Source organism: Phalangium opilio, unplaced genomic scaffold (assembly GCF_054372755.1).
Source record: "Phalangium opilio isolate 3A_F unplaced genomic scaffold, DU_Popi_V2 ptg000031l_1, whole genome shotgun sequence".
Taxonomy (NCBI): Eukaryota; Metazoa; Arthropoda; class Arachnida; order Opiliones; family Phalangiidae; genus Phalangium; species Phalangium opilio.
Genome location: NW_028324158.1, coordinates 2,709,648 through 2,721,745, shown reverse-complemented (window position 1 = coordinate 2,721,745; position 12,098 = coordinate 2,709,648). Strand labels below are relative to the sequence as shown.

Below are 12,098 nucleotides of genomic sequence, written 5' to 3'. Positions count from 1 at the left end.
TCATGTTATTAAACTAAGAAAATGCATGAGTCTGATAGAGGTGGGATTCGAACCCATGCCTCCGAAGACACTGGTGCCTTAAACCAGCGCCTTAGACCACTCGGCCACTCTACCTGAACACACACGTCATCTAAGACAAATAAGCAAGAGCTTCATGTTATTAAACTAACAAAATGCGTGAGTCTGATAGAGGTGGGATTCGAACCCACGCCTTCGAAAAGACCGGTGCCTAAAACCAGCGCCTTAGACCACTCTGCCACCCTACCTGAAACCAAAAGTAAACTCAGTCTATTAAGCAGAATCTTCACTTTAAAATTCTTAAAAACACAACCGACTGATAGAGGTGAGATTCGAAACCACGCCTCCTGAAACCAGCACCTTAGACCACACGGCCACTCTAACTGAACACACACGTCAGCTCAGACAAATGAGCAAGAGCTTCGTGTTATTAAACTATGAAAATGCATGAGTCTGATAGAGGTGGGATTCGAACCCACGCCTCCGAAATTGACTGGTACCTGAAACCAGCGCCTGAGACCACTCGGCCACCGTACCTGGACAAACACTCGTCAACTAAGACAAATAAGCAAGAGCTTCATGTTATTAAGCTAAGAAAATGCATGAGTCTGATAGAGGCGGGATTCGAACCCACGCCTCCGAAGAGACTGGTGCCTAAAACCAGCGCCTTAGACCACTCGGCCACTCTACCTGAAAACACAAGTAAACTCAGTCTATTAAGCAAAATCTTCACTTTAAAATTCTTAAAAACACAACAGACTGATAGAAGTGAGATTCGAAACCACGCCTCTGGACAGACAGGTACCTGAAACCAGCGCCTTAGACCACTCGGCCACTCTACCTGAAAACAAAAGTAAACTCAGACAAATAAGCAAGAGCTTCATGTTATTAAACTAAGAAAATGCATGAGTCTGATAGAGGTGGGATTCGAACCCACGCCTCCGAAGAGACTGGTGCCTTAAACCAGCGCCTTAGACCACTCGGCCACTCTACCTGGACAAACACTCGTCAACTAAGACAAATAAGCAAGAGCTTCATGTTATTAAACTAACAAAATGCATGAGTCTGATAGAGGTGGGATTCGAACCCACGCCTCCGAAGAGACTGGTGCCTAAAACCAGCGCCTTAGACCACTCGGCCACTCTACCTGAACAAACACGTCAACTAAGACAAATAAGCAAGAGCTTCATGTTATTAAACTAACAAAATGCGTGAGTCTGATAGAGGTGGGATTCGAACCCACGCCTTCGAAAAGACCGGTGCCTAAAACCAGCGCCTTAGACCACTCGGCCACTCTACCTGAAAACAAAAGTAAACTCAGTCTATTAAGCAGAATCTTCACTTTAAAATTCTTAAAAACACAACAGACTGAGAGGTGAGATTCGAACCCACGCCTCCGAAGAGACTGGTACCTGAAACCAGCGCCTTAGACCACTCGGCCACTCTACCTGAACACACTTGTCAAATCAGACAAATAAGCAAGAGCTGCATGTTATTAAACTAACAAAATGCATGAGTCTGATAGAGGTGGGATTCGAACCCACACCTCCGAAGAGACTGGTGCCTTAAACCAGCGCCTTAGACCAATCGGCCACTCTACCTGAACACACACGTCAACTAAGACAAATAAGCAAGAGCTTCATGTTATTAAACTAACATAATGCATGAGTCTGATAGAGGTGGGATTCGAACCCACGGCCCCGAAGAGACTGGTGCCTGAAACCAGCGCCTTAGACCACTCGGCCACTCTACCTGAAAACATAAGTAAACTCAGTCTATTAAGCAGAATCTTCACTTTAAAATTCTTAAAAACACAACAGACTGAGAGGTGAGATTCGAACCCACGCCTCCGAAGAGACTGGTACCTGAAACCAGCGAGTTAGACCACTCGGCCACTCTACCTGGACAAACATCAACTAAGACAAATAAGCAAGAGCTTCATGTTATTAAACTAACAAAATGCATGAGTCTGATAGAGGTGGGATTCGAACCCACACCTCCGAAGAGACTGGTGCCTTAAACCAGCGCCTTAGACCAATCGGCCACTCTACCTGAACACACACGTCAACTAAGACAAATAAGCAAGAGCTTCATGTTATTAAACTAACATAATGCATGAGTCTGATAGAGGTGGGATTCGAACAAGCGCCTCCGAAGAGACTGGTGCCTAAAACCACCGCCTTAGGCCACTCGACCACTCTACCCGAAAACATAAGTAAACTCAGTCTATTCAGCAAAATCTTCATTTTACAATTCTTAAAAACACAACAGACTGATAGGGGTGAGATTCGAACCCACGCCTCCGAAGAGACAGGTACCTGACACCAGCGCCTTAGACCACTCGGCCACTCTACCTGAAAACAAAAGTAAACTCAGACAAATAAGCAAGAGCTTCATGTTTTAAAACTAAGAAAATGCATGAGTCTGATAGAGGTGGGATTCGTACCCACGCCTCCGAAGAGACTGGTGCCTTAAACCAGCGCCTTAAACCAGCGCCTTAAACCAGCGCCTTAGACCACTCGGCCACTCTACCTGGACAAACACTCGTCAACTAAGACAAATAAGCAAGAGCTTCATGTTATTAAACTAACAAAATGCATGAGTCTGATAGAGGTGGGATTCGAACCCACGCCTCCGAAGAGACTGGTGCCTAAATCCAGCGCCTTGGACCACTCGGCCACTCTACCTGAACACATTTGTCAACTCAGACAAATAAGCAAGAGCTTCATGTTATTAAACTAAGAAAATGCATGAGTCTGACAGAGGTGGGATTCGAACCCACGCCTCCGAAGAGACTGGTGCCTTAAACCAGCGCCTTAGACCACACGGCCACTCTAACTGAACACACACGTCAGCTCAGACAAATGAGCAAGAGCTTCATGTTATTAAACTATGAAAATGCATGAGTCTGATAGAGGTGGGATTCGAATCCACGCCTCCGAAGAGACTGGTACCTGAAACCAGCGCCTTAGACCACTCGGCCACAGTACCTGGACAAACACTCGTCAACTAAGACAAATAAGCAAGAGCTTCATGTTATTAAGCTAAGAAAATATATGAGTCTGATAGAGGTGGGATTCGACCCCACGCCTCCGAATAGACCGGTGCCTGAAACCAGCGCCTTAGACCACTCGGCCACTCTACCTGAAAACATAAGTAAACTCAGTCTATTAAGCAAAATCTTCACTTTAAAATTCTTAAAAACACAACAGACTGATAGAGGTGAGATTCGAAACCACGCCTCCGAAGGGACTGGTACCTGAAACCAGCACCTTAGACCACACGGCCACTCTAACTGAACACACATGTCAGCTCAGACAAATGAGCAAGAGCTTCATGTTATTAAACTATGAATATGCATGCGTCTGATAGAGGTGGGATTCGAACCCACGCCTCCGAAGAGACTGGTACCTGAAACCAGCGCCTTAGACCACTCGGCCACTCTACCTGAACACACGTGTCAACTCAGACAAATAAGCAAGAGCTTCATGTTATTAAACTAAGAAAATGCATGAGTCTGATAGAGGTGGGATTCGAACCCATGCCTCCGAAGACACTGGTGCCTTAAACCAGCGCCTTAGACCACTCGGCCACTCTACCTGAACACACACGTCATCTAAGACAAATAAGCAAGAGCTTCATGTTATTAAACTAACAAAATGCGTGAGTCTGATAGAGGTGGGATTCGAACCCACGCCTTCGAAAAGACCGGTGCCTAAAACCAGCGCCTTAGACCACTCTGCCACCCTACCTGAAACCAAAAGTAAACTCAGTCTATTAAGCAGAATCTTCACTTTAAAATTCTTAAAAACACAACCGACTGATAGAGGTGAGATTCGAAACCACGCCTCCTGAAACCAGCACCTTAGACCACACGGCCACTCCAACTGAACACACACGTCAGCTCAGACAAATGAGCAAGAGCTTCGTGTTATTAAACTATGAAAATGCATGAGTCTGATAGAGGTGGGATTCGAACCCACGCCTCCGAAATTGACTGGTACCTGAAACCAGCGCCTGAGACCACTCGGCCACCGTACCTGGACAAACACTCGTCAACTAAGACAAATAAGCAAGAGCTTCATGTTATTAAGCTAAGAAAATGCATGAGTCTGATAGAGGCGGGATTCGAACCCACGCCTCCGAAGAGACTGGTGCCTAAAACCAGCGCCTTAGACCACTCGGCCACTCTACCTGAAAACACAAGTAAACTCAGTCTATTAAGCAAAATCTTCACTTTAAAATTCTTAAAAACACAACAGACTGATAGAAGTGAGATTCGAAACCACGACTCTGGACAGACAGGTACCTGAAACCAGCGCCTTAGACCACTCGGCCACTCTACCTGAAAACAAAAGTTAACTCAGACAAATAAGAAAGAGCTTCATGTTATTAAACTAAGAAAATGCATGAGTCTGATAGAGGTGGGATTCGAACCCACGCCTCCGAAGAGACTGGTGCCTTAAACCAGCGCCTTAGACCACTCGGCCACTCTACCTGGACAAACACTCGTCAACTAAGACAAATAAGCAAGAGCTTCATGTTATTAAACTAACAAAATGCATGAGTCTGATAGAGGTCGGATTCGAACCCACGCCTCCGAAGAGACTGGTGCCTAAAACCAGCGCCTTAGACCACTCGGCCACTCTACCTGAACAAACACGTCAACTAAGACAAATAAGCAAGAGCTTCATGTTATTAAACTAACAAAATGCGTGAGTCTGATAGAGGTGGGATTCGAACCCACGCCTTCGAAAAGACCGGTGCCTAAAACCAGCGCCTTAGACCACTCGGCCACTCTACCTGAAAACAAAATTAAACTCAGTCTATTAAGCAGAATTTTCACTTTAAAATTCTTAAAAACACAACAGACTGAGAGGTGAGATTCGAACCCACGCCTCCGAAGAGACTGGTACCTGAAACCAGCGCCTTAGACCACTCGGCCACTCTACCTGAACACACTTGTCAAATCAGACAAATAAGCAAGAGCTGCATGTTATTAAACTAACAAAATGCATGAGTCTGATAGAGGTGGGATTCGAACCCACACCTCCGAAGAGACTGGTGCCTTAAACCAGCGCCTTAGACCAATCGGCCACTCTACCTGAACACACACGTCAACTAAGACAAATAAGCAAGAGCTTCATGTTATTAAACTAACATAATGCATGAGTCTGATAGAGGTGGGATTCGAACCCACGGCCCCGAAGAGACTGGTGCCTGAAACCAGCGCCTTAGACCACTCGGCCACTCTACCTGAAAACATAAGTAAACTCAGTCTATTAAGCAGAATCTTCACTTTAAAATTCTTAAAAACACAACAGACTGAGAGGTGAGATTCGAACCCACGCCTCCGAAGAGACTGGTACCTGAAACCAGCGAGTTAGACCACTCGGCCACTCTACCTGGACAAACATCAACTAAGACAAATAAGCAAGAGCTTCATGTTATTAAACTAACAAAATGCATGAGTCTGATAGAGGTGGGATTCGAACCCACGCCTCCGAAGAGACTGGTGCCTTAAACCAGCGCTCTAGACCACTCGGCCACTCTACCTGAACACACTTGTCAAATCAGACAAATAAGCAAGAGCTTCATGTTATTAAACTAACAAAATGCATGAGTCTGATAGAGGTGGGATTCGAACAAGCGCCTCCGAAGAGACTGGTGCCTAAAAACACCGCCTTAGGCCACTCGACCACTCTACCCGAAAACATAAGTAAACTCAGTCTATTCAGCAAAATCTTCATTTTACAATTCTTAAAAACACAACAGACTGATAGGGGTGAGATTCGAACCCACGCCTCCGAAGAGACAGGTACCTGACAACAGCGCCTTAGACCACTCGGCCACTCTACCTGAAAACAAAAGTAAACTCAGACAAATAAGCAAGAGCTTCATGTTTTAAAACTAAGAAAATGCATGAGTCTGATAGAGGTGGGATTCGTACCCACGCCTCCGAAGAGACTGGTGCCTTAAACCAGCGCCTTAGACCACTCGGCCACTCTACCTGGACAAACACTCGTCAACTAAGACAAATAAGCAAGAGCTTCATGTTAATAAACTAACAAAATGCATGAGTCTGATAGAGGTGGGATTCGAACCCACGCCTCCGAAGAGACTGGTGCCTAAATCCAGCGCCTTGGACCACTCGGCCACTCTACCTGAACACATTTGTCAACTCAGACAAATAAGCAAGAGCTTCATGTTATTAAACTAAGAAAATGCATGAGTCTGATAGAGGTGGGATTCGAACCCACGCCTCCGAAGAGACTGGTGCCTTAAACCAGCGCCTTAGACCACACGGCCACTCTACCTGGACAAACACTCGTCAACTAAGACAAATAAGCAAGAGCTTCATGTTATTAAACTAACAAAATGCATGAGTCTTATAGAGGTGGGATTCGAACCCACGCCTCCGAAGAGACTGGTGCCTAAAACCAGCGCCTTAGACCACTCGGCCACTCTACCTGAACACACTTGTCAACTCAGACAAATAAGCAAGAGCTTCATGTTATTAAACTAAGGAAATGCTTGAGTCTGATAGAGGTGGGATTCGAACCCACGCCTCCGAAGAGACTGGTGCCTTAAACCAGCGCCTTAGACCACTCGGCCACTCTACCTGAACAAACACGTCAACTAAGACAAATAAGCAAGAGCTTCATGTTATTAAACTAACAAAATGCGTGAGTCTGATAGAGGTGGGATTCGAACCCACGCCTTCGAAAAGACCGGTGCCTAAAACCAGCGCCTTAGACCACTCGGCCACTCTACCTGAAAACAAAAGTAAACTCAGTCTATTAAGCAGAATCTTCACTTTAAAATTCTTAAAAACACAACAGACTGATAGAGGTGAGATTCGAATCCACGCCTCCTGAAACCAGCACCTTAGAGCACACGGCCACTCTAACTGAACACACACGTCAGTTCAGACAAATGAGCAAGAGCTTCATGTTATTAAACTATGAAAATGCATGAGTCTGATAGAGGCGGGATTCGAACCCACGCCTCCGAAGAGACTGGTGCCTTAAACCAGCGCCTTAGACCACACGGCCACTCTACCTGGACAAACACTCGTCAACTAAGACAAATAAGCAAGAGCTTCATGTTATTAAACTAACAAAATGCATGAGTCTGATAGAGGTGGGATTCGAACCCACGCCTCCGAAGAGACTGGTGCCTAAATCCAGCGCCTTGGACCACTCGGCCACTCTACCTGAACACATTTGTCAACTCAGACAAATAATAAGAGCTTCATGTTATTAAACTAAGAAAATGCATGAGTCTGATAGAGGTGGGATTCGAACCCACGCCTCCGAAGAGACTGGTGCCTTAAACCAGCGCCTTAGACCACACGGCCACTCTACCTGGACAAACACTAGTCAACTAAGACAAATAAGCAAGAGCTTCATGTTATTAAACTAACAAAATGCATGAGTCTGATAGAGGTGGGATTCGAACCCACGCCTCCGAAGAGACTGGTGCCTAAAACCAGCACCTTAGACGACTCGGCCACTCTACCTGAACACACTTGTCAACTCAGACAAATAAGCAAGGGCTTCATGTTATTAAACTAAGGAAATGCTTGAGTCTGATAGAGGTGGGATTCGAACCCACGCCTCCGAAGAGACTGGTGCCTTAAACCAACGCCTTAGACCACTCGGCCACTCTACCTGAACAAACACGTCAACTAAGACAAATAAGCAAGAGCTTCATGTTATTAAACTAACAAAATGCGTGAGTCTGATAGAGGTGGGATTCGAACCCACGCCTTCGAAAAGACCGGTGCCTAAAACCAGCGCCTTAGACCACTCGGCCACTCTACCTGAAAACAAAAGTAAACTCAGTCTATTAAGCAGAATCTTCACTTTAAAATTCTTAAAAACACAACAGACTGATAGAGGTGAGATTCGAATCCACGCCTCCTGAAACCAGCACCTTAGAGCACACGGCCACTCTAACTGAACACACACGTCAGCTCAGACAAATGAGCAAGAGCTTCATGTTATTAAACTATGAAAATGCATGAGTCTGATAGAGGTGGGATTCTAACCCACGCCTCCGAAGAGACTGGTACCTGAAACCAGCGCCTTAGACCACTCGGCCACTGTACCTGGACAAACACTCGTCAACTAAGACAAATAAGCAAGAGCTTCATGTTATTAAGCTAAGAAAATGCATGAGTCTGATAGAGGTGGGATTCGACCCCACGCCTCCGAAGAGACCGGTGCCTAAAACCAGCGCCTTAGACCACTCGGCCACTCTACCTGAAAACAAAAGTAAACTCAGTCTATTAAGCAAAATCTTCACTTTAAAATTCTTAAAAACACAACGGACTGATAGAGGTGAGATTCGAAACCACGCCTCCGAAGGGACTGGTACCTGAAACCAGCACCTTAGACCACACGGCCATTCTAACTGAACACACACGTCAGCTCAGACAAATGAGCAAGAGCTTTATGTTATTAAACTATGAATATGCTTGCGTCCCATAGAGTTAGGATTCGAACCCACGCCTCCGAAGAGACTGGTACCTGAAACCAGCGCCTAAGACCACTCGGCCACTCTACCTGAACACACTTGTCAAATCAGACAAATAAGCAACAGCTGCATGTTATTAAACTAACAAAATGCATGAGTCTGATAGAGGTGGGATTCGAACCCACACCTCCGAAGAGACTGGTGCCTTAAACCAGCGCCTTAGGCCACTCGACCACTCTACCCGAAACCATAAGTAAACTCAGTCTATTCAGCAAAATCTTCATTTTACAATTCTTAAAAACACAACAGACTGATAGGGGTGAGATTCGAACCCACGCCTCCGAAGAGACAGGTACCTGACACCAGCGCCTTAGACCACTCGGCCACTCTACCTGAAAACAAAAGTAAACTCAGACAAATAAGCAAGAGCTTCATGTTATTAAACTTAGAAAATGCATGAGTCTGATAGAGGTGGGATTCGTACCCACGCCTCCGAAGAGACTGGTGCCTTAAACCAGCGCCTTAGACCACTCGGCCACTCTACCTGGACAAACACTCGTCAACTAAGACAAATAAGCAAGAGCTTCATGTTATTAAACTAACAAAATGCATGAGTCTGATAGAGGTGGGATTCGAACCCACGCCTCCGAAGAGACTGGTGCCTAAAACCAGCGCCTTGGACCACTCGGCCACTCTACCTGAACACATTTGTCAACTCAGACAAATAAGCAAGAGCTTCATGTTATTAAACTAAGAAAATGCATGAGTCTGATAGAGGTGGGATTCGAACCCACGCCTCCGAAGAGACTGGTGCCTTAAACCAGCGCCTTAGACCACACGGCCACTCTAACTGAACACACACGTCAGCTCAGACAAATGAGCAAGAGCTTCGTGTTATTAAACTATGAAAATGCATGAGTCTGATAGAGGTGGGATTCGAACCCACGCCTCCGAAATTGACTGGTACCTGAAACCAGCGCCTGAGACCACTCGGCCACCGTACCTGGACAAACACTCGTCAACTAAGACAAATAAGCAAGAGCTTCATGTTATTAAGCTAAGAAAATGCATGAGTCTGATAGAGGCGGGATTCGAACCCTCGCCTCCGAAGAGACTGGTGCCTAAAACCAGCGCCTTAGACCACTCGGCCACTCTACCTGAAAACATAAGTAAACTCAGTCTATTAAGCAAAATCTTCACTTTAAAATTCTTAAAAACACAACAGACTGATAGATGTGAGATTCGAAACCACGCCTCCGTAGGGACTGGTACCTGAAACCAGCACCTTAGACCACACGGCCACTCTTACTGAACACACACGTCAGCTCAGACAAATGAGCAAGAGCTTCATGTTATTAAACTATGAATATGCATGCGTCTGATAGAGGTGGGATTCGAACCCACGCCTCCGAAGAGACTGGTACCTGAAACCAGCGCCTTAGACCACTCGGCCACTCTACCTGAACACACTTGTCAACTCAGACAAATAAGCAAGAGCTTCATGTTATAATACTAACAAAATGCATGAGTCTGATAGAGGTGTGATTCGAACCCACGCCTTCGAAGAGACCGGTGCCTAAAACCAGCACCTTAGACCAATCGGCCACTCTACCCGAAAACATAAGTAAACTCAGTCTATTCAGCAAAATCTTCATTTTACAATTCTTAAAAACACAACAGACTGATAGGGGTGAGATTCGAACCCACGCCTCCGAAGAGACTAGTACCTGAAACCAGCGCCTTAGACCACTCGGCCACTCTACCTGAACACACTTGTCAACTCAGACAAATAAGCAAGAGCTTCATGTTATTAAACTAACAAAATGCATGAGTCTGATAGAGGTGGGATTCGAACCCACGCCTCCGAAGAGACTGGTGCCTTAAACCAGCGCCTTAGACCACTCGGCCACTCTACCTGGACAAACACTAGTCAACTCAGACAAATAAGCAAGAGCTTCATGTTATTAAACTAAGAAAATGCATGAGTCTGATAGAGGTGGGATTCGAACCCACGCCTCCGAAGAGACTGGTGCCTTAAACCAGCCCCCTAGACCACTCGGCCACTCTACCTGAACACGCTTGTCAACTCAGACAAAAAAGCAAGAGCTTCATGTTATTAAACTAAGAAAATGCATGAGTCTGATAGAGGTGGGATTCGAACCCACGCCTCCGAAGAGACTGGTACCTGAAACCAGCACCTTAGACCACACGGCCACTCTACCTGAACACACACGTCAGCTCAGACAAATGAGCAAGAGCTTCATGTTATTAAACTATGAATATGCATGCGTCTGATAGAGGTGGGATTCGAAACCACGACTCCGAAGAGACTGGTATCTGAAACCATCGCCTTAGACCACTCGGCCACTCTACCTGAACACACTTGTCAACTCAGACAAATAAGAAAGAGCTTCATGTTATTAAACTAACAAAATGCATGAGTCTGATAGAGGTGGGATTCGAACCCACGCCTTCGAAGAGACCGGTGCCTAAAACCAGCACCTTAGACCACACGGCCACTCTAACTGAACACACACGTCAACGAAGACAAATAAGCAAGAGCTTCATGTTATTAAACTAACAAAATGCATGAGTCTGATAGAGGTGGGATTCGAACCCACGCCTCCGAAGAGACTGGTGACTAAAACCACCGCCTTAGGCCACTCGGCCACTCTTCCCGAAAACATAAGTAAACTCAGTCTATTCAGCAAAATCTTCATTTTACAATTCTTAAAAACACAACAGACTGATAGGGGTGAGATTCGAACCCACGCCTCCGAAGAGACAGGTACCTGAAACCAGCGCCTTAGACCACTCGGCCACTCTACCTGAAAACAAAAGTAAACTCAGACAAATAAGCAAGAGCTTCATGTTATTAAACTAACAAAATGCATGAGTCTGATTGAGGTGGGATTCGAACCCACGCCTCCGAAGAGACTGGTGCCTTAAACCAGCGCCTTAGACCACTCGGCCACTCTACCTGAACACACTTGTCAACTCAGACAAATAAGCAAGAGCTTCATGTTATTAAACTAACAAAATGCATGAGTCTGATTGAGGTGGGATTCGAACCCACGCCTCCGAAGAGACTGGTGCCTAAAATCACCGCCTTAGGCCACTCGGCCACTCTTCCCGAAAACATAAGTAAACTCAGTCTATTCAGCAAAATATTCATTTTACAATTCTTAAAAACACAATAGACTGATAGGGGTGAGATTCGAACCCACGCCTCCGAAGAGACTGGTGCCTAAAACCAGCGCCTTGGACCACTCGGCCACTCTACCTGAACACATTTGTCAACTCAGACAAATAAGCAAGAGCTTCATGTTATTAAACTAAGAAAATGCATGAGTCTGATAGAGGTGGGATTCGAACCCACGCCTCCGAAGAGACTGGTGCCTTAAACCAGCGCCTTAGACCACTCGGCCACTCTACCTGAACACACACGTCATCTAAGACAAATAAGCAAGAGCTTCATGTTATTAAACTAACAAAATGCGTGAGTCTGATAGAGGTGGGATTCGAATCCACGCCTCCGAAGAGACTGGTACCTGAAACCAGCGCCTTAGACCACTCTGCCACCCTACCTGAAACCAAAA

General features: G+C 45.7%; 48 non-coding genes across 48 annotated transcripts; all 48 read right to left on the bottom strand.

Annotated features, from left to right (window-relative positions):
- Positions 1 to 32: 32 nt before the first annotated feature.
- TRNAL-AAG (transfer RNA leucine (anticodon AAG)) lies at positions 33 to 114 on the bottom strand. The gene has a single exon. It is a non-coding gene; the product is annotated as a tRNA-Leu (tRNA).
- A 70-nt stretch (positions 115 to 184) lies between these two features.
- TRNAL-UAG (transfer RNA leucine (anticodon UAG)) lies at positions 185 to 266 on the bottom strand. The gene has a single exon. It is a non-coding gene; the product is annotated as a tRNA-Leu (tRNA).
- Positions 267 to 627: 361 nt separating this feature from the next.
- TRNAL-UAG (transfer RNA leucine (anticodon UAG)) lies at positions 628 to 709 on the bottom strand. The gene has a single exon. It is a non-coding gene; the product is annotated as a tRNA-Leu (tRNA).
- A 221-nt stretch (positions 710 to 930) lies between these two features.
- Positions 931 to 1,012, bottom strand: TRNAL-AAG (transfer RNA leucine (anticodon AAG)). The gene has a single exon. It is a non-coding gene; the product is annotated as a tRNA-Leu (tRNA).
- A 72-nt stretch (positions 1,013 to 1,084) lies between these two features.
- Positions 1,085 to 1,166, bottom strand: TRNAL-UAG (transfer RNA leucine (anticodon UAG)). The gene has a single exon. It is a non-coding gene; the product is annotated as a tRNA-Leu (tRNA).
- A 70-nt stretch (positions 1,167 to 1,236) lies between these two features.
- Positions 1,237 to 1,318, bottom strand: TRNAL-UAG (transfer RNA leucine (anticodon UAG)). Its single transcript has one exon. It is a non-coding gene; the product is annotated as a tRNA-Leu (tRNA).
- A 219-nt stretch (positions 1,319 to 1,537) lies between these two features.
- On the bottom strand, positions 1,538 to 1,619 carry TRNAL-AAG (transfer RNA leucine (anticodon AAG)). Its single transcript has one exon. It is a non-coding gene; the product is annotated as a tRNA-Leu (tRNA).
- Positions 1,620 to 1,689: 70 nt separating this feature from the next.
- Positions 1,690 to 1,771, bottom strand: TRNAL-CAG (transfer RNA leucine (anticodon CAG)). Its single transcript has one exon. It is a non-coding gene; the product is annotated as a tRNA-Leu (tRNA).
- A 217-nt stretch (positions 1,772 to 1,988) lies between these two features.
- On the bottom strand, positions 1,989 to 2,070 carry TRNAL-AAG (transfer RNA leucine (anticodon AAG)). Its single transcript has one exon. It is a non-coding gene; the product is annotated as a tRNA-Leu (tRNA).
- A 373-nt stretch (positions 2,071 to 2,443) lies between these two features.
- Positions 2,444 to 2,551, bottom strand: TRNAL-AAG (transfer RNA leucine (anticodon AAG)). The gene is made up of 2 exons: positions 2,514 to 2,551; positions 2,444 to 2,487 (listed from the first exon to the last, which is right to left on the bottom strand). It is a non-coding gene; the product is annotated as a tRNA-Leu (tRNA).
- Positions 2,552 to 2,623: 72 nt separating this feature from the next.
- TRNAL-UAG (transfer RNA leucine (anticodon UAG)) lies at positions 2,624 to 2,705 on the bottom strand. Its single transcript has one exon. It is a non-coding gene; the product is annotated as a tRNA-Leu (tRNA).
- A 679-nt stretch (positions 2,706 to 3,384) lies between these two features.
- Positions 3,385 to 3,466, bottom strand: TRNAL-CAG (transfer RNA leucine (anticodon CAG)). The gene has a single exon. It is a non-coding gene; the product is annotated as a tRNA-Leu (tRNA).
- Positions 3,467 to 3,536: 70 nt separating this feature from the next.
- Positions 3,537 to 3,618, bottom strand: TRNAL-AAG (transfer RNA leucine (anticodon AAG)). Its single transcript has one exon. It is a non-coding gene; the product is annotated as a tRNA-Leu (tRNA).
- Positions 3,619 to 3,688: 70 nt separating this feature from the next.
- TRNAL-UAG (transfer RNA leucine (anticodon UAG)) lies at positions 3,689 to 3,770 on the bottom strand. The gene has a single exon. It is a non-coding gene; the product is annotated as a tRNA-Leu (tRNA).
- A 361-nt stretch (positions 3,771 to 4,131) lies between these two features.
- On the bottom strand, positions 4,132 to 4,213 carry TRNAL-UAG (transfer RNA leucine (anticodon UAG)). Its single transcript has one exon. It is a non-coding gene; the product is annotated as a tRNA-Leu (tRNA).
- A 221-nt stretch (positions 4,214 to 4,434) lies between these two features.
- On the bottom strand, positions 4,435 to 4,516 carry TRNAL-AAG (transfer RNA leucine (anticodon AAG)). Its single transcript has one exon. It is a non-coding gene; the product is annotated as a tRNA-Leu (tRNA).
- A 72-nt stretch (positions 4,517 to 4,588) lies between these two features.
- TRNAL-UAG (transfer RNA leucine (anticodon UAG)) lies at positions 4,589 to 4,670 on the bottom strand. Its single transcript has one exon. It is a non-coding gene; the product is annotated as a tRNA-Leu (tRNA).
- A 70-nt stretch (positions 4,671 to 4,740) lies between these two features.
- On the bottom strand, positions 4,741 to 4,822 carry TRNAL-UAG (transfer RNA leucine (anticodon UAG)). The gene has a single exon. It is a non-coding gene; the product is annotated as a tRNA-Leu (tRNA).
- Positions 4,823 to 5,041: 219 nt separating this feature from the next.
- TRNAL-AAG (transfer RNA leucine (anticodon AAG)) lies at positions 5,042 to 5,123 on the bottom strand. The gene has a single exon. It is a non-coding gene; the product is annotated as a tRNA-Leu (tRNA).
- A 70-nt stretch (positions 5,124 to 5,193) lies between these two features.
- Positions 5,194 to 5,275, bottom strand: TRNAL-CAG (transfer RNA leucine (anticodon CAG)). Its single transcript has one exon. It is a non-coding gene; the product is annotated as a tRNA-Leu (tRNA).
- Positions 5,276 to 5,492: 217 nt separating this feature from the next.
- Positions 5,493 to 5,574, bottom strand: TRNAL-AAG (transfer RNA leucine (anticodon AAG)). The gene has a single exon. It is a non-coding gene; the product is annotated as a tRNA-Leu (tRNA).
- Positions 5,575 to 5,947: 373 nt separating this feature from the next.
- On the bottom strand, positions 5,948 to 6,029 carry TRNAL-AAG (transfer RNA leucine (anticodon AAG)). The gene has a single exon. It is a non-coding gene; the product is annotated as a tRNA-Leu (tRNA).
- Positions 6,030 to 6,101: 72 nt separating this feature from the next.
- Positions 6,102 to 6,183, bottom strand: TRNAL-UAG (transfer RNA leucine (anticodon UAG)). Its single transcript has one exon. It is a non-coding gene; the product is annotated as a tRNA-Leu (tRNA).
- Positions 6,184 to 6,253: 70 nt separating this feature from the next.
- TRNAL-AAG (transfer RNA leucine (anticodon AAG)) lies at positions 6,254 to 6,335 on the bottom strand. Its single transcript has one exon. It is a non-coding gene; the product is annotated as a tRNA-Leu (tRNA).
- Positions 6,336 to 6,407: 72 nt separating this feature from the next.
- Positions 6,408 to 6,489, bottom strand: TRNAL-UAG (transfer RNA leucine (anticodon UAG)). Its single transcript has one exon. It is a non-coding gene; the product is annotated as a tRNA-Leu (tRNA).
- A 70-nt stretch (positions 6,490 to 6,559) lies between these two features.
- TRNAL-AAG (transfer RNA leucine (anticodon AAG)) lies at positions 6,560 to 6,641 on the bottom strand. The gene has a single exon. It is a non-coding gene; the product is annotated as a tRNA-Leu (tRNA).
- A 70-nt stretch (positions 6,642 to 6,711) lies between these two features.
- Positions 6,712 to 6,793, bottom strand: TRNAL-UAG (transfer RNA leucine (anticodon UAG)). The gene has a single exon. It is a non-coding gene; the product is annotated as a tRNA-Leu (tRNA).
- Positions 6,794 to 6,999: 206 nt separating this feature from the next.
- TRNAL-AAG (transfer RNA leucine (anticodon AAG)) lies at positions 7,000 to 7,081 on the bottom strand. The gene has a single exon. It is a non-coding gene; the product is annotated as a tRNA-Leu (tRNA).
- A 72-nt stretch (positions 7,082 to 7,153) lies between these two features.
- On the bottom strand, positions 7,154 to 7,235 carry TRNAL-UAG (transfer RNA leucine (anticodon UAG)). The gene has a single exon. It is a non-coding gene; the product is annotated as a tRNA-Leu (tRNA).
- Positions 7,236 to 7,304: 69 nt separating this feature from the next.
- Positions 7,305 to 7,386, bottom strand: TRNAL-AAG (transfer RNA leucine (anticodon AAG)). The gene has a single exon. It is a non-coding gene; the product is annotated as a tRNA-Leu (tRNA).
- A 72-nt stretch (positions 7,387 to 7,458) lies between these two features.
- On the bottom strand, positions 7,459 to 7,540 carry TRNAL-UAG (transfer RNA leucine (anticodon UAG)). Its single transcript has one exon. It is a non-coding gene; the product is annotated as a tRNA-Leu (tRNA).
- Positions 7,541 to 7,610: 70 nt separating this feature from the next.
- On the bottom strand, positions 7,611 to 7,692 carry TRNAL-AAG (transfer RNA leucine (anticodon AAG)). The gene has a single exon. It is a non-coding gene; the product is annotated as a tRNA-Leu (tRNA).
- Positions 7,693 to 7,762: 70 nt separating this feature from the next.
- Positions 7,763 to 7,844, bottom strand: TRNAL-UAG (transfer RNA leucine (anticodon UAG)). The gene has a single exon. It is a non-coding gene; the product is annotated as a tRNA-Leu (tRNA).
- A 206-nt stretch (positions 7,845 to 8,050) lies between these two features.
- Positions 8,051 to 8,132, bottom strand: TRNAL-CAG (transfer RNA leucine (anticodon CAG)). Its single transcript has one exon. It is a non-coding gene; the product is annotated as a tRNA-Leu (tRNA).
- A 72-nt stretch (positions 8,133 to 8,204) lies between these two features.
- On the bottom strand, positions 8,205 to 8,286 carry TRNAL-UAG (transfer RNA leucine (anticodon UAG)). The gene has a single exon. It is a non-coding gene; the product is annotated as a tRNA-Leu (tRNA).
- A 373-nt stretch (positions 8,287 to 8,659) lies between these two features.
- On the bottom strand, positions 8,660 to 8,741 carry TRNAL-AAG (transfer RNA leucine (anticodon AAG)). The gene has a single exon. It is a non-coding gene; the product is annotated as a tRNA-Leu (tRNA).
- A 221-nt stretch (positions 8,742 to 8,962) lies between these two features.
- TRNAL-AAG (transfer RNA leucine (anticodon AAG)) lies at positions 8,963 to 9,044 on the bottom strand. Its single transcript has one exon. It is a non-coding gene; the product is annotated as a tRNA-Leu (tRNA).
- A 72-nt stretch (positions 9,045 to 9,116) lies between these two features.
- Positions 9,117 to 9,198, bottom strand: TRNAL-UAG (transfer RNA leucine (anticodon UAG)). Its single transcript has one exon. It is a non-coding gene; the product is annotated as a tRNA-Leu (tRNA).
- A 70-nt stretch (positions 9,199 to 9,268) lies between these two features.
- On the bottom strand, positions 9,269 to 9,350 carry TRNAL-AAG (transfer RNA leucine (anticodon AAG)). The gene has a single exon. It is a non-coding gene; the product is annotated as a tRNA-Leu (tRNA).
- A 225-nt stretch (positions 9,351 to 9,575) lies between these two features.
- On the bottom strand, positions 9,576 to 9,657 carry TRNAL-UAG (transfer RNA leucine (anticodon UAG)). Its single transcript has one exon. It is a non-coding gene; the product is annotated as a tRNA-Leu (tRNA).
- Positions 9,658 to 9,878: 221 nt separating this feature from the next.
- Positions 9,879 to 9,960, bottom strand: TRNAL-CAG (transfer RNA leucine (anticodon CAG)). Its single transcript has one exon. It is a non-coding gene; the product is annotated as a tRNA-Leu (tRNA).
- A 373-nt stretch (positions 9,961 to 10,333) lies between these two features.
- TRNAL-AAG (transfer RNA leucine (anticodon AAG)) lies at positions 10,334 to 10,415 on the bottom strand. The gene has a single exon. It is a non-coding gene; the product is annotated as a tRNA-Leu (tRNA).
- A 224-nt stretch (positions 10,416 to 10,639) lies between these two features.
- On the bottom strand, positions 10,640 to 10,721 carry TRNAL-CAG (transfer RNA leucine (anticodon CAG)). Its single transcript has one exon. It is a non-coding gene; the product is annotated as a tRNA-Leu (tRNA).
- A 70-nt stretch (positions 10,722 to 10,791) lies between these two features.
- TRNAL-CAG (transfer RNA leucine (anticodon CAG)) lies at positions 10,792 to 10,873 on the bottom strand. Its single transcript has one exon. It is a non-coding gene; the product is annotated as a tRNA-Leu (tRNA).
- A 525-nt stretch (positions 10,874 to 11,398) lies between these two features.
- TRNAL-AAG (transfer RNA leucine (anticodon AAG)) lies at positions 11,399 to 11,480 on the bottom strand. Its single transcript has one exon. It is a non-coding gene; the product is annotated as a tRNA-Leu (tRNA).
- A 221-nt stretch (positions 11,481 to 11,701) lies between these two features.
- Positions 11,702 to 11,783, bottom strand: TRNAL-UAG (transfer RNA leucine (anticodon UAG)). The gene has a single exon. It is a non-coding gene; the product is annotated as a tRNA-Leu (tRNA).
- A 70-nt stretch (positions 11,784 to 11,853) lies between these two features.
- Positions 11,854 to 11,935, bottom strand: TRNAL-AAG (transfer RNA leucine (anticodon AAG)). Its single transcript has one exon. It is a non-coding gene; the product is annotated as a tRNA-Leu (tRNA).
- Positions 11,936 to 12,005: 70 nt separating this feature from the next.
- TRNAL-CAG (transfer RNA leucine (anticodon CAG)) lies at positions 12,006 to 12,087 on the bottom strand. Its single transcript has one exon. It is a non-coding gene; the product is annotated as a tRNA-Leu (tRNA).
- Between the last annotated feature and the right edge of the window lie 11 nt (positions 12,088 to 12,098).